At 47.1% G+C, this 27,796-nt stretch overlaps 2 pseudogenes; one reads left to right on the forward strand and one right to left on the reverse strand.

The window, feature by feature from the left end:
• Positions 1–2,699: 2,699 nt before the first annotated feature.
• On the reverse strand, positions 2,700–4,551 carry LOC125522829 (berberine bridge enzyme-like Cyn d 4 pseudogene; annotated as a pseudogene).
• A 1,090-nt stretch (positions 4,552–5,641) lies between these two features.
• On the forward strand, positions 5,642–6,393 carry LOC147960277 (uncharacterized; annotated as a pseudogene).
• The last annotated feature ends 21,403 nt before the right edge of the window (positions 6,394–27,796 follow it).

The raw sequence follows: 27,796 nt of genomic DNA on the forward strand, positions 1-27,796 counted from the left end.
GTTAAAAAAATAAAAAATAAAAAGAAAGGGAAGAAAAAACCAAAGAAAATGGAAGAAAAGAAAAAAAATCAAAGAAACAAAAAAATCAAAGAAACAAAACAGTGAAAGTTATAAGAAAAATACATAGAAAATAAGCTCGAGCCGAATGTGCTCCAGTGTAGGGCCGGCCCACTCGCACACACCCATGTGAAACCGAGTTGCGTCGTGTGGGCAAGAAATAGCCCTTGCGGTTTTTGGCATTGGAAAAACGAACTTGCACACCGAATAACAACCAATCGCCCCTACGAAAGCGAATAACAAAAATAGTATTGATGAAAAATCTCAATTAGCTTAGTTAGATGTTAAGTTTTTGTGTAAAGGTGCCCACCCGTAACACTTGGTGCCTCCATGGGAAAAATCATACCATATTTATAAAGTATAACACTGGTCAAAAATTTGCTGTAACAACCCTCAAAAACTTGATATAACGAAACAAAATACGACATGTATTTATGAAGGGAGCAAGTATTTTCTTAATCATTTAAAAACACTTACAATTAAGTCGGTGATGTTGCCTACTAATTTTGTATGCCACATAAGTCGAACAATTGCATATATTTGTAAATCATGTGCAACTTTAGTGCAAAGAGTATGTTCCCGGGCAATTGGACATTTCCACACCTCAAGTTTTAACAACTCAAAGCTTAATGCAATTTGATCGGCTTTGAAATGATTACCTGTCAGGCAACAAAGGAATAGGAAATCATAAGCTTCTTTTTATAATGAAAATAAATGGTCTAAAGAAATGGTTAAAAGTCTGCATTTTGTCACATAAAATGTGTTGATCCTCGGTTAAATGTTGTTTCTTGCCAGAAGTATTGGTTCCGAAAAAACAACTCGGGGAGCTAGTATCATCAATTCGGAATCCCTTAAACCTAAACAAACAAATTCATAACACACGTTAAGAAATAAAATAAAGAAAATTAGGCATCAGGTAGTGGCTAATGCAGGTTGAACTTTAGGTTTGACATTGACACCAAATTTGTTAGTTTAACTTTTCGAGCTTTGTCTCAAGTTCTAGCTAGAAAATTTATAATGTTAATTATAAAACCTTTTCTGTTTCCAGAAATTCAACATATGTCAACAAGTGTTGGTTACCTCGGGGACCACAAGCCTAGGTGCACCCGGTACTTTGAGTTCCATGTGCTCGTGAGTTTGTTCAGAAAAGGTTGTCGAGTGGTTGGATTCTACTATAAGTTAGCAATCCCCACAATTAACAATGATGAAATGCACCTAACCTTCATTTCGAAGGTAACGATGTAGATCATTCCTCTCATGGACATCTTTGGTAAATTCAAATATGGCATGTCATCCAATGAATCTTGTAGGGCTCAGAGTACTTGACTTGGAGCCTTTTGGACGTGGACATGGACGTAGGGAAATACAACTCAATTGATGGGAGGGTGCCAAATGATTTCGCCCCCTAAATACACTCTCACGAGTGTAAGGAGCTTCAAGGAAATAACCATATATTTCCCTAAGAAATTTCACCATGCTCGTGCAAAAATATGAATTTGTTGCATTTTGGTCTTTAATCCTTTCTCATCGGACTCTATCACATGGACAAGTCACACCTCCAGAATCTACTGCATCGGTCGCGTATGAGTTGCAATATGTGGGCGTTGAGACCCCTTTTGAGGCAGGAAAACTTTATGCACATGTTTCCAAAAGCCCTCTGTTCTTCCCAAGCCACTTCTCTCCTATTATGATTTTGCCTTTTGACTGTTGACCGTCACCTTGAAAACTTCATGAAAATTTATACCAACTCAGAAAAATGCAAATAAGATATCAAAATGTTCAGAATAACATCACCTATATGTGCATGCCATTTGTATTCATGACTAAGTGTTGGATAGTCCCCATCTCAATTTGAGCTCATATGATGCCAGCATAAATAGTTAGATCTAAAAAAATTGAAAACAAAAAATTTATGCTCATATGATGCCAGCATGATTTTGTGGTAAACTTTGACAAATGTTTTGAGTTATTGCAAAGTTTCATTAAGGAATGCCATTCATGGAATTCGTGGCAAAACAAATTTTAGTGTTGTTGCAAAAGGAGTTGTAAAGTTTTCAGTATCAACTGAATTAGTATCCCTGTATATTCATGTCGTTTATCCATAAAATTTACATTGGGAAGCAAATGTTTCCATTAAACATGAATGTAGTTTCTACTATTACATAATAAAACAATGTTTCCAAAGCATTTATAAAATGGTACCACAATGTTGAAATAATGCTTCGCTGAAACAAATATTTCATGTTGAAATAATGCTTCCATTGACCAAAGACAAAGTTTCCATGCCATCTTTGCGCTACAGAAACATTTAATTTCCTTTATTTGTTTGTTGGAAGCAAATCGCTAATTTCTGGGAAAAAATAATTTCCGTATTTGTTTATTGGAAGCAATCATGTCTTACCAAAAAAGTAAAATGGAGTTTTTAACGTAATTTTCAGGAAGCATTAATTTCTATATTTAAGCAAATCTTGGCTTACCAAAATGAACTGATACGTTGATGAATGCACGTTTCCCTGGTTGAATCACACGCTTCAAAAGAATTCAATTCTACCAAGGGGGGACTAATCTGATGGAACGCTAGCTATCAGTAGTGTGCTTCCATACTTCTGCGGGGGGTTTTCAAACTCCGTACTGAGTGTATATATGGTGTGAAATATATGTAATATATTATTAATTCAAATATTCATGTTTATACAATAAAATCAAATCTCAGAAAATATACTGCAACCATTTTTAGTATAACTAGTACTAATACGTTTTTTAAAGCTAAACTAGTAAAAGAAACGTCGTATATTTTGGCAGAGGTAATAGCTATCATGGATCTTCCATTATAAGCCATACTAGTATTTTATAACCACTGCTATAGTTCAATGTCTTCAAATTGGACTGGCCAGGTTACACTTTCACTTCCTCGAGAGAAGTGGCGGAACGCTCTGCTCGTTTCTGAAGTAGTCGCCGGCGTCCACCTTCCCCTTGGTGATGGCGAGTCTCTCGAAGTTGCCTCCGAAGTAACTCTCACCCCACACCTTGCCGCTGTCGTAGCTCGTGACACCGCCGACCACCGTGTTCTCGCCGATGTCCAGGTCCCGGTAGTTCACGTACGCGCCCCTCGGGCTCTTGCTAACGAACGGCTCCATGAAGTTGTACAGACCGCTGATCCAGTCCGGCCCGTCCGTGCCGTTGCCCGTCCAGAACGCGACGTACTGGATGTTGTAGAGCACGCCGCTCCGGTGAGGGTATGGCGTGTCCGCATCGGCGATGCTGCCGACCCTTCCGCCGTGAGGCTCCAGGATCATGAGCCCCGCGGCGGAGCCGTTGAACCAGGGGAAGATCTTGTCCCACGTGTCCTTTGTGATGGCTTGCTTGACGTAGTCGGACTTGTTCTTGGTGAACGTGCTCAGGCTGGTCGTCCGGTTGAGGAGCGTCTCCACCGGCGTCTTGATGTCGCCGGAGTTGATGTAGACCGTGGACTGCAGCCAGCTCATCTCCCGGCAGTCGGCGCGCGTCATGCCGAGCTCCGGGAACAGGCTGCTCATCGCGCGCACCAGCGCGCTGCAGCCGCCGAGATACAGGGTCTGGAAGAGGGCCTGCTGGTTCTGCACGATCACCCGTATGCTGAGGTCCTCGGGGAGGGCCGGCGCGAGCGTTTGCCATTTGGTCACGGCGCTGGCCGCGCCCTGGTCAATGGTCTTTTGGATGTTGGAGAACGTCACCGTCGACGGGACAGGTACCAGCCTGATCTTCCACGACAGCACGATGCCGAAGTTCCCGCCGCCGCCGCCGCGGATGGCCCAGAAGAGGTCGCTCCCCATGGCCTCCTTGTCCAGGAGCCTCCCGTTGGCGTCGACCAGCGTGGCGTCGAGGACGTTGTCGATGGAGAGGCCGTACTTGCGCATCATCATGCCCATGCCGCCGCCGCTGAAGTGGCCGCCCAGGCCCATGGTCGAGCACACGCCGGCCGGGAACGCGAGCCCGGGCGCCGCCTTCGCGACGGCGTAGTACAGCTCCCCGACCGTCGCGCCCGAGTCCACCCACGCGGTGGCCGCGACGCGGTCGACGCGCACGGCGCGGAGGTTGGCGAGGTCGACCACCGCGAACACCTCGGGGCGCTCGGACCGGTAAGAGAGCCCCTCGTAGTCGTGCCCGCCGCTGCGCACGCGGACGCGCACGTCGTGGCGGCGGCCGCAGAGCACCGCGGCCTGGACGTGGGACGCGTTGGTGGGCGTCACGATGCAGAGCGGCCTCACCGTGGTCGGGGTGAAGAACTTGGGGTTCCGGATCGACGACACCAGGACCGAAGTGAACGACGGCGAGCTCGGCGTGAACACGCGCTCGCTGGGGACGCTCGACGAGAGGCACTGGAGGAAGTCGCCGGAGGCAGCCAAGGACGGGGCGAACACGCAGCAACCGAGGACGCAAAGGGTGAGCAGGAGTGCCATGCGTGTGGAAACCGCCATTGTTGCCGCTCTCGAACAAAATGGCACAGAGCTTATGGTCTTGTTATCAGCTCGTTATATAGCCCATGCGGCCGTGCCGCGTGAGCACGGAGGACGACTCTGGGAAACGTGCGCATTCAGTGCTGTGGTGGACAAGTCATGGTCAGCCCTTTCTGGGTGGCCGTTGTTCAATCGACGGTTGCTTGCATGGGATCTGGCTGGCCTTGATGACCCGTGTTTGATCAGCCCGTTGTCCAGACACCGCATATCCCTTTCTTTCAAATCTATTCTATTCTACCCTAAAAAAGATCTATTCTATTCTATAGTACCTTTCATATTAGTATGATTGCCAAATAATTATTTATCAAATCATGCCCGTAATTTATTACCTACCTAAATAAAGTTTAAGATTTATTTGGTAAAAGTTTATTGTTATGCCAAAGAAAACATGATTTTATTTGGTAAGTTAATAAGAGATGGAAAAAAGGAATGTAGTAGAAGATGAACCATAGAATCTTACGTTTTGTTTTAAGTAATACTATATATAAATCCCCTATGTAACCTCAATAAACTAATACTATAAGACGTTAAGGCATTTACTCAAACGAAGAACTGCCGCGTTGACTAGTTTTGCTGCAACCTGCAAGTTGTATTATCTTAACCGAAATGCTCTTCCTGAAATGCATTCTTTGAAACGGTGTTATGAGCTCAGGATCTGCGTATACAAATCCGCATTTGCTGGCAGGAGTCTAAAATATATTCACACGTCGGTTAAATTCTCCACGTGTAAGCCTGAAGGTGACATGGGATGTCGCGGTCGCTGGTACGGTCGAGTCAGAAACTAGCCGGACAAATGGTAGAGGCTAGAGCAAAGACCCCGTAAAATCTTAATCTGCAAAATGCGTTTATAGTTTTATGAAGTTTTCGTTTGCAGGTCAAGAACTAGCGCGGTCAAGCACCGTAGATGAAACTGCATAATTAAAAAAAAACAATTTCGCAAGAGAAATTGCATCTCGTGAACGCGAGTAGTTCATCACGTACTACATATATTTTACATGATCAAACACTACAAACACTAGTTGATACTACATACTACATCAGTACTAGTACTAGAGGGGTGGGGATCTCACGGCGGCGAGCTCGCGGCCATGGACGACGCCGTGGAGGAGCTCAATCCTTCTCGCCGGAGCTGCCGAGGTCGATGTACTGTCCTCTGCTCCTCGCGGATGCGCCGGCACTCGTCGTCCTTCTCCTTGGCGGCGAGATTGGCCCCGACCGCCTGCCGGAACTGGAGGTCTTTGAGCTCCTCGTGGTGGCGACAGCGCTCCGCCTCCTCGCGCATGCTCTGCTCGGCAATGGCAGCCGCAACCGCGTCGACGTCGGTGACGAAGTCCTCCGGCCCAACGACTCCACGGCGGCCGAGCTCCTCGGGCTCCTCCTTGACGGGGGCGAACTCGAAGTCCTCCGGCTCCTCCGACCACTCCCTCTTCATGGGGAGAAGGCCCGCGTCGGAAGAGGAGGAGCTCCCGGCGTAGGAAGATCTCGCCGCGGAGGAGAAGGACGCGCCAGAGGATGGGGTATGGCAGTGCCGACGGTCGTACTCGTCTGTCTCGCAGACGCGGAAGCTCGGCGGTGGCGAGAGGCCGCGATTGGTCCACTTCCTCGCCCCGCGCTTCCTCGCGTCGTCCGACCGGACGCGCGGCTCGTGCTCGGGGTCGCTACCGCCGCCGGATTTGCTGCCGGAGCCGCGTCCGTAGCTCAACATGCGGCCCCACATGGTGGCTGGAGGAGGAAGGGGGTCGTCGGCGGCGAGACATGTGGAAAAGGGGGTGGGGAGTTGCGTGGCTCGGCGGCGGCGGGGGATAGGGTTTCGACCCGCAAATGCGCCGCGAAGCCGTAGATATAGTGGTCGGGGCGTGCGGTTTGCGGGCCGCGGCAAAAATTTTTATGGGCCGGGCAGTATGCGGGCTCTGTTCTGGCCGGAAAATTGGGCCGAGCCCGTATACTCGCCGGAATTTTGCGGGTTCGCAACTTTTGTGGGGTCTGCTATAGTTGCTCTTAGAGCATCTACAACCGGGCACCCCATATCGCCCTCAAACGTCCGGACGGGTTGATTGGTCACAAAAAATCAATTCAGTCGGACGCCTTAAACGGGTCTCAAACACTTGGTCTGGTCGGCACTGAAGGAAATATGCCCTAGAGGCAATAATAAAGTTATTATTTATTTCCTTATTTCATGATAAATGTTTATTATTCATGCTAGAATTGTATTAACCGGAAACATAATACATGTGTGAATACATAGACGAACAGAATGTCACTAGTATGCCTCTACTTGACTAGCTCGTTGGTCAAAGATGGTTATGTTTCGTAATCATAGACATTAGTTGTCATTTGATAAACGGGATCACATCATTAGAAGAATGATGTGATTGAATTGACCCATTCCGTTAGCTTAGCACTTGATCGTTTTAGTTTGCTGCTATTGCTTTCTTCATGACTTATACATGTTCCTATGACTATGAGATTATGCAACTCCCGATTACCGGAGGAACACTTTGTGTGCTACCAAACGTCACAACGTAACTGGGTGATTATAAAGGTGCTCTACAGGTGTCTCCGATGGTACTTGTTAAGTTGGCATAGATCGAGATTAGGATTTGTCACTCCGATTGTCGGAGAGGTATCTCTGGGCCCTCTCGGTAATGCACATCACTATAAGCCTTGCAAGCAATGCAACTAATGAGTTAGTTGCGGGATGATGCATTACGGAACGAGTAAAGAGACTTGCCGGTAACGAGATTGAACTAGGTATTGAGATACCGACGATCGAATCTCGGGCAAGTAACATACCGATGACAAAGGGAACAACGTATGTTGTTATGCGGTTTGACCGATAAAGATCTTCGTAGAATATGTAGGAACCAATATGAGCATCTAGTTTCCGCTATTGGTTATTGACCGGAGACGTGTCTCGGTCATGTCTACATAGTTCTCGAACCCGTAGGGTCCGCACGCTTAAAGTTTTGTGATGATCGGTATTATGAGTTTTTGTGTTTTGATGTACCGAAGGTAGTTCGGAGTCCCGGATATGATCACGGACATGACGAGGAGTCTCGAAATGTTCGATACATAAAGATCGGTATATTGGATGACTATGTTCGGCCAACGGAAGGGTTCCGGGAGGTTTCAGACATGTACCGGAGTACCGGGGGTTACCGGACCCCCCCCCCCCGGGAAGCTATTGGGCCTTATGGGCCTTAGTGGAGAAGAGAGGGCAGCCAGGAGGTGGCGCGCGGCCCCCCTTGCCCCAATCCGAATTGGACAAGGGGAAGGGGCGGCGCCCCCCTCTCCTTCCTTCTCTCCACCTTCTCCTTCTCCCTTCTCCTTCTTGGTATAGGAAAGGGAGGGGCAAACCTACTTGGAGTAGGATTGCCCCCCCTTGGGCGCGCCTCTCCCTTGGCCGGCCCTCTCCTCCTCCCCCCTTTATATACGGGGGTAGGGGCACCCCAAAGACACAACAAGTTGATCATTGATCTCTCCCAGCCGTGTGCGATGCCCCCCTCCACCATAATCCACCTCGGTGATACTGTAGCGGTGCTTAGGCGAAGCCCTGCGACGGTAACTTCATCAACATCGTCACCACGCCGTCGTGCTGACAAAACTCTCCCTAAAGCTCTACTGGATCGTGAGTTCGCGGGACGTCACCGAGATGAACGTGTGCTGAACGCGGAGGTGACGTACGTTCCGTACTGAGGGTACGTGGGTACGTGGACGACTCTCCCCTCTCGTTGCTATGCATCACCATGATCTTGCGTGTGCGTAGGAAATTTTTGAAATTACTACGTTCCCCAACAGTGGCATCCGAGTCAGGTTTATGCGTAGATGTTATATGCACGAGTAGAACACAAGTGAGTTATGGGCGATACTAGTCATACTGCTTACCAGCATGTCATACTTTGGTTCGGCGGTATTGTTGGATGAAGTGGCCCAGACCGACATTACGCGTACACTTACGCGAGACTGGTTCTACCGACGTGCTTTGCACACAGGTGGCTGGCAGGTGTCAGTTTCTCCAACTTTAGTTGAACCGAGTGTAGCTACGCCCGGTCCTTGTGAAGGTTAAAACAACACTAACTTGACGACCTATCGTTGTGGTTTTGATGCGTAGGTAAGAACGATTCTTACTCAGCCCGTAGCAGCCACGTAAAACTTGCAACAACAAAGTAGAGGACGTCTAACTTGTTTTTGCAGGGCTTGTTGTGATGTGATATGGTCAATACATGATGAGATATAAGTTTTTGTATGAGATGATCATGTTTTGTTGAAGTTATCGGCAACTGGCAGAAGCCTTATGGTTGTCTCTTTATTGCATAAGATGCAAGCGCCAAACAATTGCTTTACTTTATCGCTATGCGATAACAATAGTTGCAAGAGCTATAGTTGGCGAGACGACCATGTGACGACACATTGATAGAGATCAAGATGATGGAGATCATGGTGTCATGCCGGTGACGATAGAGATCATGACAGTACCTTGGAGATGGAGATCAAAGGCACAAGATGATGATGGCGATATCATGTCACATATTTTGATTGCATGTGATGTTTATCCTTTATGCATCTTATTTTGCTTTGTTTGACGGTAGCATTATAAGATGATCTCTCACTAAATTTCAGGGTAAAAGTGTTCTCCCTGAGTATGCACCGTTGCCAAAGTTCGTCGTGCCGAGATACCACATGATGATCGGGTGTGATAAGCTCAACGTTCATCTACAACAGGTGTAAGACAGTTTTGCACATGCAGAAATACTCGGGTTAAACTTGACGAGCCTAGCATATGCAGATATGGCCTCGGAACACTGAGACCGAAAGGTCGAGCGTGAATCATACAGTAGATGATCAACATAGAGATGTTCACCATTGAAAACTACTCCATCTCACGTGATGATCGGTTATGGTTTAGTTGATATGGATCACGTGATCACTTAGATGATTAGAGGGATGTCTATCTAAGTGGGAGTTCTTAAGTAATATGATTAATTGAACTTAAATTTATCATGAACTTAGTCCTGATAGTATTTGCATATCTATGTTGTAGATCAATAGCTCGCACATAGCTTCCCCGTTTATTTTTGATATGTTCCTAGAGAAAAATAAATTGAAAGATGTTAGTAGCAATGATGCGGATTGGATCCGTGATCTGAGGGTTATTCTCATTGCTGCATAGAAGAATTATGTCCTTAATGCACCGCTAGGTGACGGACCTATTGCAGGAGCATATTGATAACCCACAAGTATAGGGGATCACAACAGTTTTCGAGGGTAGAGTATTCAACCCAAATTTATTGATTCGACACAAGGGGAGCCAAAGAATATTCTCAAGTATTAGCAGCTGAGTTGTCAATTTAACCACACCTGGAAACTTAATATCTGCAGCAAGGTATTTAGTAGCGAAGTAATATGATAGTAGTGGTAACGATAGCAAAAGGTAACAGTAGCAAAAGTAATATTTTTGGGTTTTATAATGATGGTAACAGTAGCAGCGGAAAAGTAAATAGCGAAGAACAATGTATGAAAAGCTCGTAGGCATTTGATCGGTGATGGAGAATTATGCCGGATGCGATCGATCATGTAACAGTCATAACCTAGGGTGACACATAACTAGCTCCAGTTCATCAATGTAATGTAGGCATGTATTCCGAATATAGTCATACGTGCTTATGGAAAAGAACTTGCTGTAACGCCCTCGATGCGGCTATATCTCCCACGTGTCGAAGCACGACTTAGAGGCATAACCGCATTGAAAGCAATGTCGCAAGTGAGATAATGTTCACACAACCCATGTAATACATAAAGGGAAAGAGAAACATAGTTGGCTTACAATCGCCACTTCACACAATTACATGAATAAAGCATTACAACATCCAAATACAATCAAGGTCCGACTACGAAACCAAAATAAAGAACAACCCCAAATGCGACAAGGTCCCCCGATCGACCCCAACTGGGCTCCACTACTGATCAACTGAAAACAAAACAAGACAAATGACAAGATCTTCATCGAGCTCCTCCTTGAGCTTGGTTGCGTCACTTGCTCGGTAACATCGGCACCTACAAACTGGTTTTGGAAGTATCTGTGAGTCATGGGGACTCAGCAATCTCACACCCTCGCGATCAAGACTATTTAAGCTTATAGGACGGGTAAAAGGTATGAGGTGGAGCTGCAGCAAGCGACTAGCATATATGGTGGCTAAACATATTCGCAAAAGAGAGCGAGAAGAGAAGGAAAAAGCACGGTCGAACAACTAATGATCAAGAAGTGATCCTAGAACAACCTATGTCAAGCATTACTCCAACACCGTGTTCACTTCCCGGACTCCGCCGAGAAGAGACCATCATGGTTACACACGCGGTTGATGTATTTTAATTAAGATCAACTTCAAGTTTTCTACAACCGGACATTAACAAATTCCCATCTGCCCATAACCGCGGGCACGACTTTCAAAAGTTCAAATCCCTGCAGGGGTGTCCCAACTTAGCCCATCACAAGCTCTCACGGTCAACGAAGGATATTCCTTCTCCCAGGAAGACCCGACCAGGCTCGGAATCCCGGTTACAAGACATCCTCGACAATGGTAAAACAAGTCCAGCAAGACCACCCGCTGTGCCCACAAATCCCGATAGGAGCTGCATATATCTCGTTCTCAGGGCACACCAGATAAGCTAAGCGTACGGGAGCCAACGTAACCCAAGTTGCCAAGGGATGGCCCCGCACGGTGCTCTGGGTTGAACCAACACTTAGACAAGCACTGGCTCGAGGGTTTAAAATAAAGATGACCCTCGGGATGCGCGACTCCCAAGGGAAAAAGGCTAGGTGGCGAATGGTAAAACCAAGGTTGGGCCTTGCTGGAGGAGTTTTATTCAAAGCGAACTGTCAAGGGGTTCCCATTATAACCCAACCGCGTAAGGAACGCAAAATCCGGGAACATAACACCGATATGACGGAAACTAGGGCGGCAAGAGTGGAACAAAACACCAGGCATAAGGCCGACCCTTCCACCCTTTACCAATTATATAGATGCATTAATATAAATAAGAGATATTGTGATATCCCAACAAATATCCATGTTCCAACATGGAACAAACTCCAATCTTCACCTGCAACTAACAACGCTATAAGAGGGGCTGAGCAAAGCGGTAACATAGCCAAACAACGGTTTGCTAGGACAAGGTGGGTTAGAGGCTTGGCTTAACAATATGGGAGGCATGATAAGCAAGTGGTAGGTATCGCAGCATAGGCATAGCAAAAGAGCGAGCAAACTAGAAAGCAAAGATAGAAGTGATTTCGAGGGTATGGTCATCTTGCCCGAGATCCCGAAAGGAAGAAGAACGAGTCCATGAAGAAGACAAACGGACGTAGTCAAACGAATCCTCACAACTCCGGAATGGAACCGAAGCTAACAAGGGAAACAACCGGAAAGAAGCAAACAACATAGTAAACAACCAACACATAACATGGCATGATGCACAACCAAGTATGATGCATGTCCGGTTTAAATATGCATGGCATGGCAAAGGGCACAAACAAAACTACAAGTTAAGTGGAGCTCAATATGCAACGAGTTGCATATTGACGGACACCACAATAATTATTTAGTTCGCTCTTGTTTATGTACCCAACAATATTAAATGTTGGTTAGCATGGCATGGGGTGAAGCATAAAAGAAACTATCTAACTAGGCAATTTAAATGGGGCCGGATATAACAAACAACAAATCCGGTAAATCCCCATATGCATTAGCAATTTAAATGCAAACAACAATTTAAACATTTTAATTGTTGTTATCATGACGCGGATGACATGGCCAAGTTTATGCAATTTTTTATTAAAAGTTGACAAGAGCATTATGAAACATTTGTCACCGTGGTGGAAAGAAAGGGGTGCCACGACAACGATAACGAAAACGGTGCCACGACAGCGTTCCGATTCCGGTAACTCGATTGAGATGCCGGTGCAAAAGAAAAGGCGACGGGGGCGTGCCATGCAAGATGATGGGGTGATCCCGGTTGCCGGGTTCCCCACCGATGGACGGCATGGCAGCGAGGAACTCGCAAAGAACAACTCGGGCACAGAGCAACACACGGTTCAACTCATACATCGCAAGCATTCATCCACGAGCGTCGTCTCGGGGTTATACCTTCGAAGCGCGCGCTATCGGAGGGGTTCGATTTCGATGCGGTGTAGGGAAAGTAGACGTTCTCGGGACGGTAGTAGAAGTAGTGGTACTATCGGTCCTCGACGGTAGTGGTACACGGTTTCCTGTAGATGTTCGGGTTAACGAGGGGGTACTTGGCGCAACATAGGTCTTCAGGATCGTCGGGTACACATTCACGAGGTAGTCGTACACGTCGAGAGTAGTTGTTCACTTGACGGCATTCAACAGGGGTAGTTGTTTTCGTATCGTCGTGGAAGTAGTGGTACTTCCCCGAAGAGGAACTTGATGAACCCAACATCTCCGAGGCGACGGTAGTCGTACACGGTTCATCGAGGAACTTGACATTTCGGTATTAAGTCGTTCGGTCGTCGGTCTTGGTGTAGATGTACATGGCAAACGTAGTGGTACTCGGCATCTTGTCGAACCCAAGTGACGGTAGTCGTTCACGGCGCTTGTGACCCACGGTATTTCCGGCAACGGTAGTCGTACACGTCCGTAGATGTTCATGTCGCCGTAGTGGTACTTGGTGAATCCCGAAACGGTCTTGGAGTCTTCGTGCGTAGGGGTACTTGGGGTTTTCCGAGATGGTCTTGGCGTGCATCAGTCTGTTGACGAACAACGTGTACAGGAGACAGAGAGATCTCTTGCGATCCTCCGGTCAACATGAACCGAAGGCCAGATCTGGCGAAGGGAAGGGAAGGCGGCCTCGACCCGTGGGCCTGGCGTTTGGCTGAATCGAGACCACGGGGACAAGCGGGCGAGCTGCTGCTGTCTGAGGTGAAGCAGGGCGCGGTTCAGGCGAAGTGGAAGCAGCGGCGGCGCTCCTGGCAGGGGTTCCCGAGGTGGTGCAGGTGGCCCAAGGCGAGGTGCAACGGGACAGAGCTCGACGGAGCAAGGTGGTGGAGGTGCTCGACGCGGGCCGACTCGATCCGGCCGGATCCGGCGGCTGGGGTCGGGGATGACGCCGGAGACACGAGGACGAGGCGGGTCGACGGGGCGGCGCTGCTTGCCCTAGCAAAGGAGGTCGAGGCAGGTGCAGCAGAGCAGAGGCTCGCCGGTAGCCATGGAGGACGGCGGCGCTGAGGCGCAACCGCGTCGGAGAAGGACCCAGCTTGGTCGTGGCGTGGCTGGACGGAGGAGTCTGGAGGGCTCGAGCAAGGGAGGGACCGAGAGGGAGATTCGGAGAAGAAGGGGGTCGCGCCTGCGAGGGAGAGATGGGGTTGGGCAGCAGACCGAGATCGAGAGAAGTAGGAGGTCGAGCGAGGGTCTCCTGTCGGCGCGAGGTGGAGGAAATGAGGAGAGATCGAGAGGAGGGGTCTGGGCTAGGGTTAACAGGGCAGGATGGGCCTGGGGCGACTGGGCCTTAGAGGCCAGCCCAGCTGCTGCTGGAGCTGGGCTGCATTGCTGCCGCTGGAGCTGGGCTCTCCCTTCCCCTCTTATATTTTTTTAGCAGAAAAGACAAGAAAGAGAGGAAAAGAAAGAGATGTTTAGGAAAAGATTTTTGGACATGGGGATAATTTTCCCGAACTCACAAAAATACGCTTGTTTCGAGAAAATGGAAAAGGCCAAGATTGGAAGATGTAAATTCAAACTCATTTGAATTTAATTCAAATGGGTTTGAACTAGGACTAGGTTTTGGAAGTGGCCAAAAATGTTGAGAATTTAGGTGGAGCTCCGGAAAATGACGAAAGGATATATGGGCAAAGTTTGGAGACCAAGAATTGAGATAACAAAGGCATGGGATATTTGCAAGTGTGTTATGGTTAATTCCAAATAAATGGAATAATTTTTATTATAGCTCCCTAATAGTATTGAGAGGCTTTAATATGTTATAAAGAGAAATCACAAGTGAATTCCCTCGATTTAAATGGATCAAAGATCCATGGCATTTATTTAGTTGAGTTAAGAAAAGAAATGACATGATGGCATGATGACATGATGCAATGATGAATGCAAAGAACCAAACAAATCACACGACGAAACCCGGAAACCACGGAAGGCATCTGAAGCTCCGGTCTTGGGGCGTCACACTTGCATGACATCTTTTGTCCTACCCTCCCGTGGCAGCGGGGTCCTATTGGAAACTAAGGGATATTAAGGCCTCCTTTTAATAGAGTACCGGACCAAAGCATTAACACATAGCGAATATATGAACTCCTCAAACTACGGTCATCACAGGTAAGTATCCCGATTATTGTCACTTCGGGGTTAACGGGTCATAACACATAATAGGTGACTATAGACTTGCATGGTAGGATCAAGAACTCTCACATATTGATGAAGACATAATAGGTTCAGATCTGAAATCATGGCACTTGGGCCCTAGTGACAAGCATTAAGCATAACAAAGTCATAACAACATCAATGTGAGAACATAGTGGATACTAGGGATCAAACCCTAACAAAACTAACTCGATTACATGATAAATCTCATCCAACCCATCACCGTCCAGCAAGCCTACGATGGAATTACTCACGCACGGTGGTGAGCATCATGAAATTGGTGATGGAGGAAGGTTGATGATGACGATGGCGACGGATTCCCCTCTCCGGAGCCCCGAACAGACTCCAGATCAGCCCTCCTGAGAGAGTTTAGGGCTTGGCAGCGAATCCGTATCATAAAACGCGATGAATCCTTCTCTCTGATTTTTTTCTCCCCGAAAGTGAATATTTGGAGTCAGGGTTGAGGTCGGTGGAGCATCAGGGGGGCCACGAGGCAGGGGGCACGCCCAGGGGGGTAGGGCGCGCCCCCACCCTCGTGGACAGGGCGTGGGCCCCCTGATGTGGAGCTTTCTTCCAGTATTTTTTATATATTCCAAAATAATTCTTCGTTAATTTTTAGGTCATTCCGAGAACTTTTATTTCTGCACAAAAATAATACCATGGCAATTCTGCTGAAAACAACATCAGTCCGGGTTAGTTCCATTCAAATCATGCAAGTTAGAGTCCAAAACAAGGGCAAAAGTGTTTGGAAAAGTAGATACGGCGGAGACGTATCAACTCCCCCAAGCTTAAACCTTTGCTTGTCCTCAAGCAATTCAGTTGATAAACTGAAAGTGATAAAGAAAAACTTTTACAAACACTGTTTGCTCTTGTTGTTGTAAATAGGTAAAGCCAGCATTCAGGTTTTCAGCAAAGATTATGAACTAACCATATTCACAATAACACTTAGATCTTATGTTTACTCATATCAATGGCATAATCAGCTAGCGAGCAATAATAACAAATCTCGAATGACAACACTTTGTCAAAATAATTAAGATATGATATGACAAGATGGTATCTCGCTAGCCCTTTCTGAGACCGCAAAACATAAATGCAGAGCACCTTTAAATATCAAGGACTTACTAGACATTGTAATTCATGGTAAAAGAGATCCAGTCAAGTCATACTCAATGTAAACTAACAGTAATGGATGCCAATTACAGAGGTGCTCTCCAACTGGTGCTTTTTAATAAGAGGATGATGACTCAACATAAATGTAAATAGATAGGCCCTTCGCAGAGGAAAGCAGGGATTTGTAGAGGTGCCAGAGCTCGATTTTGAAATAGATATGAATAATATTTTGAGCGGTATACTTTCATTGTCAACATAACAACCGAGAGATCCCAATATCTTCCATGCTACACACATTATAGGCGGTTCCCAAACAGAATGGTAAAGTTTATACTCCCCCTCCACGAACAAGCATCAATCCATGGCTTGCTCGAAACAACGAGTGCCTCCAACTAACAAGAGTCCCGGGGGAGTTTTGTTTGCACTTATTCTGATTTGATTTGCATAAAGCATGGGATTGGGCATCCTGGTGACCAGCCATTTTCTCGTGAGTGAGGAGCGGAGTCCACTCCTCTTGAGAATAACCCACCTAGTATGGAAGATACAGACAACCCTAGTTGATACATGAGCTATTCAAGCATACAAAACAGAATGTTTATTTGAAGGTTTAGAGTTTGGTGATGTCTACTACACAACCTTCTTCTTGTAGACGTTGTTGGGCCTCCAAGTGCAGAGGTTTGTAGGACACTAGCAAATTTCCCTCAAGTGGATGACCTAAGGTTTATCAATCCGTGGGAGGCGTAGGATGTAGATGGTCTCTCTCAAACAACCCTGCAACCAAATAACAAAGAGTCTCTTTTGTCCCCAACACACCTAATACAATGGTAAATTGTATAGGTGCACTAGTTCGGTGAAGAGATGGTGATACAAGTGCAATATGGATGGTAGATATAGGTTTTTGTAATCTGAAAATATAAAAACAGCAAGGTAACTAATGATAAAAGTGAGCACAAATGGTATTGCAATGCTAGGAAACAAGGCATAGGGTTCATACTTTCACTAGTGCAAGTTCTCTCAACAATAATAACATAATTGGATCATATAACTATCCCTCAACATGCAACAAAGAGTCACTCCAAAGTCACTAATAGCGGAGAACAAACGAAGAGATTATTGTAGGGTACGAAACCACCTCAAAGTTATTCTTTCTAATCGATCTATTCAAGAGTTCGTAGTAAAATAACACGAAGCTATTCTTTCCATTCAATCTATCCTAGAGTTCGTACTAGAATAACACCTTAAGACACAAATCAACCAAAACCCTAATGTCACCTAGATACTCCAATGTCACCTCAAGTATCCGTGGGTATGATTATATGATATGCATCACACAATCTCAGATTCATCTATTCAACCAACACAAAGAACTTCAAAGAGTGCCACAAAGTTTCTACCGGAGAGTCAAGATGAAAACGTGTGCCAACCCCTATGCATAAGTTCATGAGGTCAGGGAACTCGCAAGTTGATCACCAAAACATACATCAAGTGGATCATGTGATATCCCATTGTCACCACAGATAAGCTCATGCAAGACATACATCAAGTGTTCTCAAATCCTTAAAGACTCAATCCGATAAGATAACTTCAAAGGCAAAACTCAATTCATCACAAGAGAGTAGAGGGGGAGAAACATCATAAGATCCAACTATAATAGCAAAGCTCGCGATACATCAAGATCGTGCGAATCAAGAACACGAGAGAGAGAGAGAGAGAGAGAGAGATCAAACACATAGCTACTGGTACATACCCTCAGCCCTGAGGGTGAACTACTCCCTCCTCGTCATGGAGAGCACTGGGATGATGAAGATGGCCACCGGAGAGGGATTTCCCCTCCGGCAGGGTGCCGGAACGGGTCTAGATTGGTTTTTGGTGGCTACGGAGGCTTCCAGCGGCGGAACTCCCGATCTAGGTTTTTTCTGGAAGTTTTGGGTTATATAAGAGGTGTTGGAGTCAGGAACAAGGCAGGGGGGTCTCCGGGCTGTCCACGAGGCAGGGGGCGCGCCCAGGGGGGTGGGCGAGCTCCCCACCCTCGTGGCAGCCCGAGACTCTTCTGGCCCAGTTCTTTTACTTCCTGGCCTTCTTCTGGTCCAAAATTAAGCTTCGTCAAGTTTCAGGTCAATTGGAATCCGTTTGGTTTTCCTTTTCTGCGATACTCAAAAACAACGAAAAAACAGAAACTGGCACTGGGCTCTTGGTTAATAGGTTAGTCCCAAAAATCATATAAAATAGCATATAAATGCATATAAAACATCCAAGGTTGATAATATAATAGCATGGAACAACCAAAAATTATAGATACGTTGGCGATGTATCAAGCATCCCCAAGCTTAATTCCTGCTCGTCCTCGAGTAGGTAAATGATAAAAACATAATTTTGATGTGGAATGCTACCTAACATATTTATCCATGTAATTCTCTTTATTGTGGCAAGAATATTCAGATCCATAAGATTCAAGATAAAAGTTTAATATTGACATAAAAATAATAATACTTCAAGCATACTAACTAAGCAATCATGTCTTCTCAAAATAACATGGCCAAAGAAAGTTATCCCTACAAAATCATATAGTCTGGCTATGCTCTATCTTCATCACAAAATATTAAATCATGCACAACCCCGATGACAAGCCAAGCAATTGTTTCATACTTTTGATGTTCTCAAACTTTTTCAACTTTCACGCAATACATGAGCATGAGCCATGGACATAGCACTATAGGTGGAATAGAATGGTGGTTGTGGAGAAGACAAGAAGGAGAAGATAGTCTCACATCAACTAGGCGTATCAACGGGCTATGTAGATGCCCATCAATAGATATCACTGTGAGTGAGTAGGGATTGCCATGCAACGGATGCACTAGAGCTATAAGTGTATGAAAGCTCAACAAAAGAAACTAAATGGGTGTGCATCCAACTTGCTTTCTCACGAAGACCTAGGGCATTTTGAGGAAGCCCATCATTAGAATATACAAGCCAAGTTCTATAATGAAAGATTCCCACTAGTATATGAAAGTGACAACATAGGAGACTCTCTATCATGAAGATCATGGTGCTACTTTGAAGCGCAAGTGTGGTCGAACAACTATGATCAAGAAGTGATCCTAGAACAACCTACGTCAAACATTACTCCAACACCGTGTTCACTTCCCGGACTCTGCTGAGAAGAGATCATCACGGTTACACACGCGGTTGATGCATTTTAATTAACTTAAGTTTCATGTTATCGACAACCGGACATTAACAAATTCCCATCTGCTCATAACCGCGGGCACGGCTTTCGAAAGTTCAAATCCCTGCAGGGGAGTCCCAACTTAGCCCATCACAAGCTCTCACGGTCAACGAAGGATATTCCTTCTCCCAAGGCAATCCGATCAGACTCGGCATCCCGGTTACAAGACATCCTCGACAATGGTAAAACTAAACCAGCAACACCACCCAGATGTGCCGACAAATCTCGATAGGAGCTGCACATATCTCTTTCTCAGGGCACACCGTATGAGCAAGACGTCGGGTAGGCCAGCCCAGAGTTGCCCCTGGTAGCCCCGGACATCGCTCAGTTGGACCAACACTTAGAGAAGCACTGGCCCCGGGGGGGGGGGAGGGGGTTAAAATAAAGATGACCCTTGAGTCCGCGAAACCCAAGGGAAAAGGCTAGGTGGCGAATGGTAAAACCAATGCTGGGCATTGCTGGAAGAGTTTTATTCAAGGCGAACTGTCAAGGGGTTCCCATTATAACCCAACCGTGTAAGGAACGCAAAATCCAGGAACATAACACCGATATGACGGAAACTAGGGTGGCAAGAGTGGAACAAAACACTAGGCATAAGGCCGAGCCTTCCACCCTTTACCAAGTATATAGGTGCATTCAGATAAACAAGATAATATTGTGATATCCCAACAATAAACAATGTTCCGACAAGGAACGATCTCCAAGCTTCACCTGCAACTAGCAACGCTATAAGAGGGGCTGAGCAACGCGGTAACATAGCCAAACAACAATTTGCTAGGACAAGGTGGGTTAGAGGCTTGGCTTAACAATATGGGAGGCATGATAAGCAAGTGGTAGGTATCGCAGCATAGGCATAGCAAAAGAGCGAGCATCTAGCAAGCAAAGATAGAAGTGATTTCGAGGGTATGGTCATCTTGCCTGCAAAGTACTCAGAGTTGCCTTGATCCTCGAAAGTGAACTCAATGGGCTCCTCGTTCACGAACTTGTCTCCCGGCTCTACCCAAACAACAACAAGAAGCAAAAAGGAACGCAATCAACCACGTGCAATGCTCAAACAACATGATGCAAACGTGGTATGATATGCGGGATGCGGTATGTGATGCATATGCAAGATTTGCAAAGGAATGATTGAACCTGGCCTCAACATGGAAATCCAAGAGTGACACTGGAAAGGGGAGTTGATTTCGGTTGAAATCGATATAAAGATCACCGGAATCGGATGCACGGTTTGGAAATGGCAAGCAAAACAAATATAGCACCGGTCTGTGATAATCAGCAAGTAGCCATCTAAAAGCATCAAGAACAACATGCTACAACACTCAAACATGACAACAAAATACATGGCAGGGATTCACTCATGATGCTTGACAAAAGATGAACACTGAGCTACGGCTAATTCATCCATTAACAGGTTCAAACAAGCATGGCAAAAGTGCAAATGACAACAGGTTTCAGACTTAGTGAAATTAACACAAGTCTGGAATTCATCATCAGGAAGCACACTTTAGAGCATGAAAACTACATGCTACAGGAACATATCATGGCAAAGAAAGGCATGGCATTTAACAAAACACATGTAGAGCTCAGGATCATAGCATGCACACATTAATCATGGCAAAAATGACAAAAACCTATTTGCTGAAACAGATCTGACAAATTCATCACATAGCCCTCTTCCAACGACATTTCGGGCAACAAGATGAGCTCAAATGAAAATGATGCAATGAGATGAAATGATGTACTCGCCGAGACAAAATTTTGATATGCTACACGCACGAATCGGAGCTACGGATGCAGAGTTATGATGCGATGAAGTATGCAAAAATTACTGAAAACGGGGGCAAAAAGTCAACCGCTAGGGTTTTTTAGATCTGGATCTGGGGCATGTTCTTTGAGGATGACTGGAACAGTGCTCTCTGGAGTTGGAGATGTGGCGGCCGGAGCTCGACGACGCTCGCCGGAGTTGCGATGGACGGCGGCCGGAGGCGTCGGGCGAGGTGGCCGGCGCGTCGAGGGGCGCCGCGAGGCGACGCGGTCGGCGGCGGGGTCGGCGGCAAGTCGTGGCCGGCGGGGAGACGGCGACCGGACTTGGCGCGCGGCGGCCGGGGTGGATCGGGGGCGCCGGCGCGGAGGCGGAAGGCGGGGCGCGAGCCTCTGGCGGAGGGGCGCGCCACACCGGGCCGGGAGGGCCGCGGACGGGCTCCGGCGGGCCCGCGCGGGCGACGCGGAGGGCGGCGGCTCCGGGTGGCGACGTGGCGGCGTGAGATTGCCTCAGGGCGACGGAGGCTGACGTGGCGCGGTCTGATAGGCCGGGGTGACGCGTCCGGCGGACACGTCCGGCGCGGGCAGACTTGTCCGGTGGCGCGAGGTGGAAGGAGACTAGGGTTAGGGGGAAATGATCCGAGATTTTTGGGGAAGATGCCTTTATATAGGTAGAGGGAGCTAGGAGGCTCCAAATTGAGCACGGTTTGCGGCCACGCGATCGTGATCGAACGACCGAGATGATGGAGGGGTTTTAGGTGGGTTTTGGGCCACTTTTAAAGGGTGTTGGGCTGCAACACACACGAGGCCTTTTCGGTCCCTCGGTTAACTGTTGGAGTATCAAACGAAGTCCAAATGGCACGAAACTTGACAGGCGGTCTACCGGTAGTAACCCAAGTCTTCTTGGCAAGTATCGGTCCAATCCGAAAACGTTTAACCCCCACACACGAAAAGAGGTAGAAAGGACCATCGGGTGACATAGGAGCGCCGGAATGCAAAACGGACAACGGTGAAAATGCTCGGATGCATGAGACGAACACGTATGCAAATGCAATGCACATGATATGAGATGCATGACAAAGACAACAACACACGGAGACAAAAACCCAACAACGAGGAAATAAAATAACTTAGCGCCGGAAACGGCAAGAGTTGGGATACATATAAGGTAAATTACACCCGGGGTGTTACAAATGAGTAGTCGAATAATTATGCAACTATGTGAAGACTCTCTAACATTTAAGAATTTCAGATCTTGGTATTTTATTCAAACATCAAGCAAAACAAAATAAAATAAAATGATGCTCCAAGCAAAACACATATCATGTGCGAATAAAAATATAGCTCCAAGTAAAGGGGAGTTGATTTCGGTTGAAATCGATATAAAGATCACCGGAATCGGATGCACGGTTTGGAAATGGCAAGCAAAACAAATATAGCACCGATCTGCGATAATCAGCAAGTAGCCATCTAAAAGCATCAAGAACAACATGCTACAGCACTCAAACATGACAACAAAATACATGGAAGGGATTCACTCATGATGCTTGACAAAAGATGAACACTGAGCTACAGCTAATTCATCCATTAACTGGTTCAAACAAGCATGGCAAAAGTGCAAATGACAACAGGTTTCAGACTTAGTGAAATTAACACAAGTCTGGAATTTATCATCAGGAAGCACACTTTAGAACATGAAAACTACATGCTACAGGAACATATCATGGCAAACAAAGGCATGACATTTAACAAAACACATGTAGAGCTCAGGATCATAGCATGCACACATTAATCATGGCAAAAATGACAAAAACCTATTTGCTGAAACAGATTTGACAAATTCATCACATAGCCCTCTTCCAATGACATTTCGGGCAACAAGATGAGCTCAAATGAAAATGGTGCAATGAGATGAAATGATTTACTCGTCCAGACGAACATTTTGATATGCTACACGCACGAATCGGAGCTGCGGACGCCGAGTTATGATGCGATGAAGTATGCAAAAATTACTGAAAACGGGGGCAAAAAGTCAACCGCTAGGGTTTTTTAGATCTGGATCCGGGGCACGTTCTTTGAGGCTGACCAGAACAGTGCTCGCCGGAGTTGGAGATGTGGCGGCCGGAGTTCGACAAAGCTCGCCGGAGTTGCGGTGGACGGTGGCCAGAGGCGTCGGGCGAGGTGGCCGGCGTGTCGAGGGGCGCGGCGAGGCGACGCGGTCGGCGACGGGGTCGGCGGCGAGTCGCGGTTGGCGGGGAGACGGCGACCGGACTTGGCGCGCGGCGGCCGGAGCGGATCAGGGGCGCCGGCGTGGAGGAGGAAGGCGGGGCACGCGGGCGCGAGCCTCTGGTGGCGGGGCGCGCCGCACCGGGCCGGGAGGGCCGCGGACGGGCTCCGGCGGGCTCGCGCGGGCGACGCGGAGGGCGGCGGCTCCGGGTGGCGACGTGGTGGCGGGAGATTGGCCTCAGGGCGGCGGAGGCTGACGTGGCGCGGGCTGATAGGCCGGGGTGACGCGTCTGGCGGACACGTCCGGCGCGGGCGGACTTGTCCGGTGGCGCGAGGTGGAAGGAGACTAGGGTTAGGGGGGAAATGATCCAAGATTTTCGGGGAAGATGCCTTTATATAGGTAGAGGGAGCTAGGAGGCTCCAAATTGAGCACAGTTTGCGGCCACGCGATCGTGATCGAACGACCGAGATGATGGAGGGGTTTTAGGTGGGTTTTGGGCCACTTTGAAAGGGTGTTGGGCTGCAACACACACGAGGCCTTTTCGGTCCCTCGGTTAACCGTTGGAGTATCAAACGAAGTCCAAATGACACGAAACTTGACAGGCGGTCTACCGGTAGTAACCCAAGGCCGCTTGGCAAGTATCGGTCCAATCCGAAAACGTTTAACCCCCACACACGAAAAGAGGTAGAAAGGACCACCGGGTGACATAGGAGCGCCGGAATGCAAAATGGACAACGGGGAAAATGCTCGGATGCATGAGACGAACACGTATGCAAATGCAATGCACATGATGACATGATATGAGATGCATGACAAAGACAACAACACACGGAGACAAAAACCCAACAACGAGGAAATAGAATAACTTAGCACCGGAAACGGCAAGAGTTGGGATACATATAAGGTAAATTACATCCAGGGTGTTACAACACTCCACCACTACGAAAGGATCTCGTCCCGAGATCTAGGACTGGAAAAACTCCGGGTACTCAGAACGGTGGTGATCCTCGCGTTCACAGGTGGCTTCACGGTCAGAATGGTGTGACCACTTGACTTTGAGGAATTTGATTGACTTGTTGCGAGTCTTGCGCTCAGTTTCTTCAAGGATAGCAACGGGGTGCTCACGATAAGAAATGTCTTCTTGGAGATCAATGTCTTCGAAGTTGATGGTGCGGTCAGGGGTCTTGAAGCACTTGCGGAGTTGAGACACGTGAAACACGTCATGCACGTTTGCAAAGTTGGAGGGAAGCTCAAGTTGATAGGCGAGATCGCCTCTCTTGCTGACGATCTTGAAAGGACCCACGTATCTAGGGGCAAGCTTCCCTTTGATACCAAAGCGACGAGTACCTTTCATTGGAGACGCGGAGGTAAACATGGTCTCCGATCTCGAAAGCCAAAACACGATGCTTACTATCATAGTAGCTCTTCTGGCGCGATTGCGCTGCTTTGAGATTATCACGAATGACTTTGCACATCTCCTATGCCTCTGTGATCAAGTCATTTCCAAGAAGTTGACGTTCACCAGTCTCTAACCAGTTGAGAGGAGTACGACACTTCTTGCCATAGAGAATTTCAAATGGGGCCTTGCCCGAACTCGCTTGAAAGCTGTTGTTGTAGGAGAACTCGACATATGGAAGACAATCTTCCCACTTCATGCCGAAAGAGATAACGCAAGCCCTGAGCATATCTTAAAGGATCTGATTGACACGCTCGACTTGGCCACTAGTTTGGGGATGAAAAGCTGTGCTGAAACGGATGTTGGTGCCCATGGCCTTCTGAAAAGAATCCCAAAACTTGGAGGTGAAAATGCTGCCACGATCTAAAGAAATCAACTGCGGAATGTCGTGCAGCGAGACAATCCGAGAAGTATATAGCTCTGCCAATTGAGCTACTGTGATAGACTCTTTGATAGGAAGGAAATGAGCCACCTTAGTGAGTTTGTCGATGACAACAAATATAGCATCATTGCCATGCTTGGACTTTGGAAACCCAGTAACGAAGTCCATCTCAATGTGGTCAAACTTCCATTCTGAAATGGCAAGAGGTTGGAGGAGACTAGATGGTCGTTGGTGTTCTGCCTTCACTCTTCTGCAGACATCACATTCATTCGAGTCCACCAATACGACTGCTTGAGGTCATGATACATCTTTGTACTTCCAGGGTGGATAAAGAGGAGTGAATTGTGAGCCTCGTTCATAATGACTTTACGAAGGTCACCTTTAGGCACAACAATGCGATCCTCGAAGAATAGAGTATCCTTGTCGTCAAGGCGATAGCACTTGTACTTGGGTTGACTCTTGGCAATCCCAATCTTCACCTTCTTCACCATAGCATCAAGAAGTTGAGCCTCGCAAATCTGATCTTCCAGAGTAGGAGAGACTTGGAGGTTGGCGAAGAAACCTTGAGGAACAACTTACAGATTGAGTCTGCGGAAAGCTTCACAAAGCTCGGGTTGGTAAGGCTTGAGAATCAAACTGTTGCAGTAAGCCTTCCTGCTCAATGCGTCAACAATTACATTGGCCTTGCCTGGAGTATATTCGATACTCGGATTATACTCTTGAATCATTTCGACCCAACGAGTCTGCCTGAGGTTGAGATTAGGCTGTGTGAAGATGTACTTGAGACTCTTGTGGTCAGTGAAGATGTCCACTTTTCTTCCCAATAAGAGATGTCTCCAAGTCAAAAGAGCATGCACAACTGCCGCCAACTCGAGGTCATGAGTGGGGTAGTTCTTTTCATTGGGCTTCAACTAGCGAGAGGTATAAGCCACAACTTTCTTCTCTTGCATCAACACTGCACCAAGACCTTGAAGGGAAGCATCACAGAAGACCTCGAACGGTTTGGATTCATCAGGAGGATTCAGAACTGGAGCAGTGACTAGTTTCTCTTTCAGGGTGTTGAAAGCGATGTCACATTCAGGAGACCAGACGTACTTCACGTGCTTCTGGAGAAGGTTGGAAAGAGGCTTTGCGATCTTAGAGAAGTTCTCAACGAACCTTCGACAATAGCTTGCGAGACCAAGGAAGCTGCGGAGTTGCTTCACGTTCTAAGGTGGTTCCCAATTCACAATTGCAGACACCTTCTCAGGATTCACCGCAATGCCCTTGGCAGAGATGATATGTCCAAGGTAGAGAACCTCATCGAGCCAAAACTCACACTTCGAAAACTTGGCATAGAACTGATGTTCTCTGAGCTTATCCAGCACCAAACGCAAGTGCTTAGCATGATCTTCCTTGTTCTTGCAAAAGACCAAAATGTCATCAAGGTAGACCAAGACAAAGTCATTTGTGTAGGTGTTGAAGATGAAGTTCATCATGCGAGAGAATGTAGGCGGAGCGTTGACGAGGCCAAAAGACATGACAGTGTATTCATATGAACCATAGCTTGTTCTGAATGCTGTCTTAGGAATATCCTCTTCACGAATGCGAATCTGGTGATAGCCCATACGGAGATCAAGCTTGGAGAATACTTGAGCACCTTTGAGTTGTTCAAACAACTCGTTGATGTTGGGAAGTGGGTACTTGTTCTTTATGGTCTTCTTGTTCAATGGACGGTAGTCAACACAAAGTCGGTCCGTTCCATCCTTCTTCTTCACAAAAAGAACTCCACAACCCCACGGGGAAGAACTAGGTCGGATGAGACCCATACGCTCTTGAATATCGAGTTGCTTCTTCAGCTCCTTCAACTCTTCAGGTCCAAGCTTGTAAGGACGTTTACAAACAGGTTCCGTGCCAGGCTCAAGATCGATAACGAATTCAACTGGCCGGAGCGGAGGCATTCCTGGAAGCTCTTCTGGAAAGACGTCTTGATATTCGCAAACGACTGGAATTTGAGAGATGGCATCCAGCTCACCCTTCTCATTGAGAGAAAACAGACGGATGGTATCATCCCTTGCGGCAAAGACAATTACATCCTCAGACGAATGAGTCAATTGAATCTGCCTGGCAGCACAATCAAGCTGAGCCTTGTGCTTAGAAAGCCAGTCCATTCCGAGAATAAGATCAATATCCGAGTTACCAAGGACCATTGGAGAAGAAAGAAACTTGTAGTCGCCCAATGTGATAGTAACATCCGGAGCCATCATTTTGGTGTTCATGAACAAACCCGGAGAAGAAACCGCTATCGGCTTAGGCAAATCAACAGTATGCACATCATGCATGGATGCAAAAGGCTTCGATAAAAATGACAAAGATGCACCAGTATCAAAAAGAACTCTTGCGGGAATGTCATTAACAGGAAGGTTACCCATAATCACATCTGGCGAGTCCTCTGCCTGAGCTGCGTTCAACAAGTTGACCTTAGCAGACTTGGGGTTATGCTTGACCATAGCTGTACTTGCAGATCTCATAGGAGGAGGAGGAAGACGCCTCTGATTGAAGAATTTGTTGGCATAGTGACCCTTCTGTTGGCACTTGTTGCACGTGACCTCCGAGAGCGAACGGTGATATGGAGCACTTGATCTTGGAGCTTGAGACGAAGTCTTGTTCTGAAAGCCAAGGTTGGGTGGGTGGGAAGATCCGCTGCCACCTTTGCT

This window comes from Triticum urartu, chromosome 7A (genome assembly GCF_056163025.1).
Source record: "Triticum urartu cultivar PI428250 chromosome 7A, HENAU_Tu73, whole genome shotgun sequence".
NCBI lineage: Eukaryota > Viridiplantae > Streptophyta > Magnoliopsida > Poales > Poaceae > Triticum > Triticum urartu.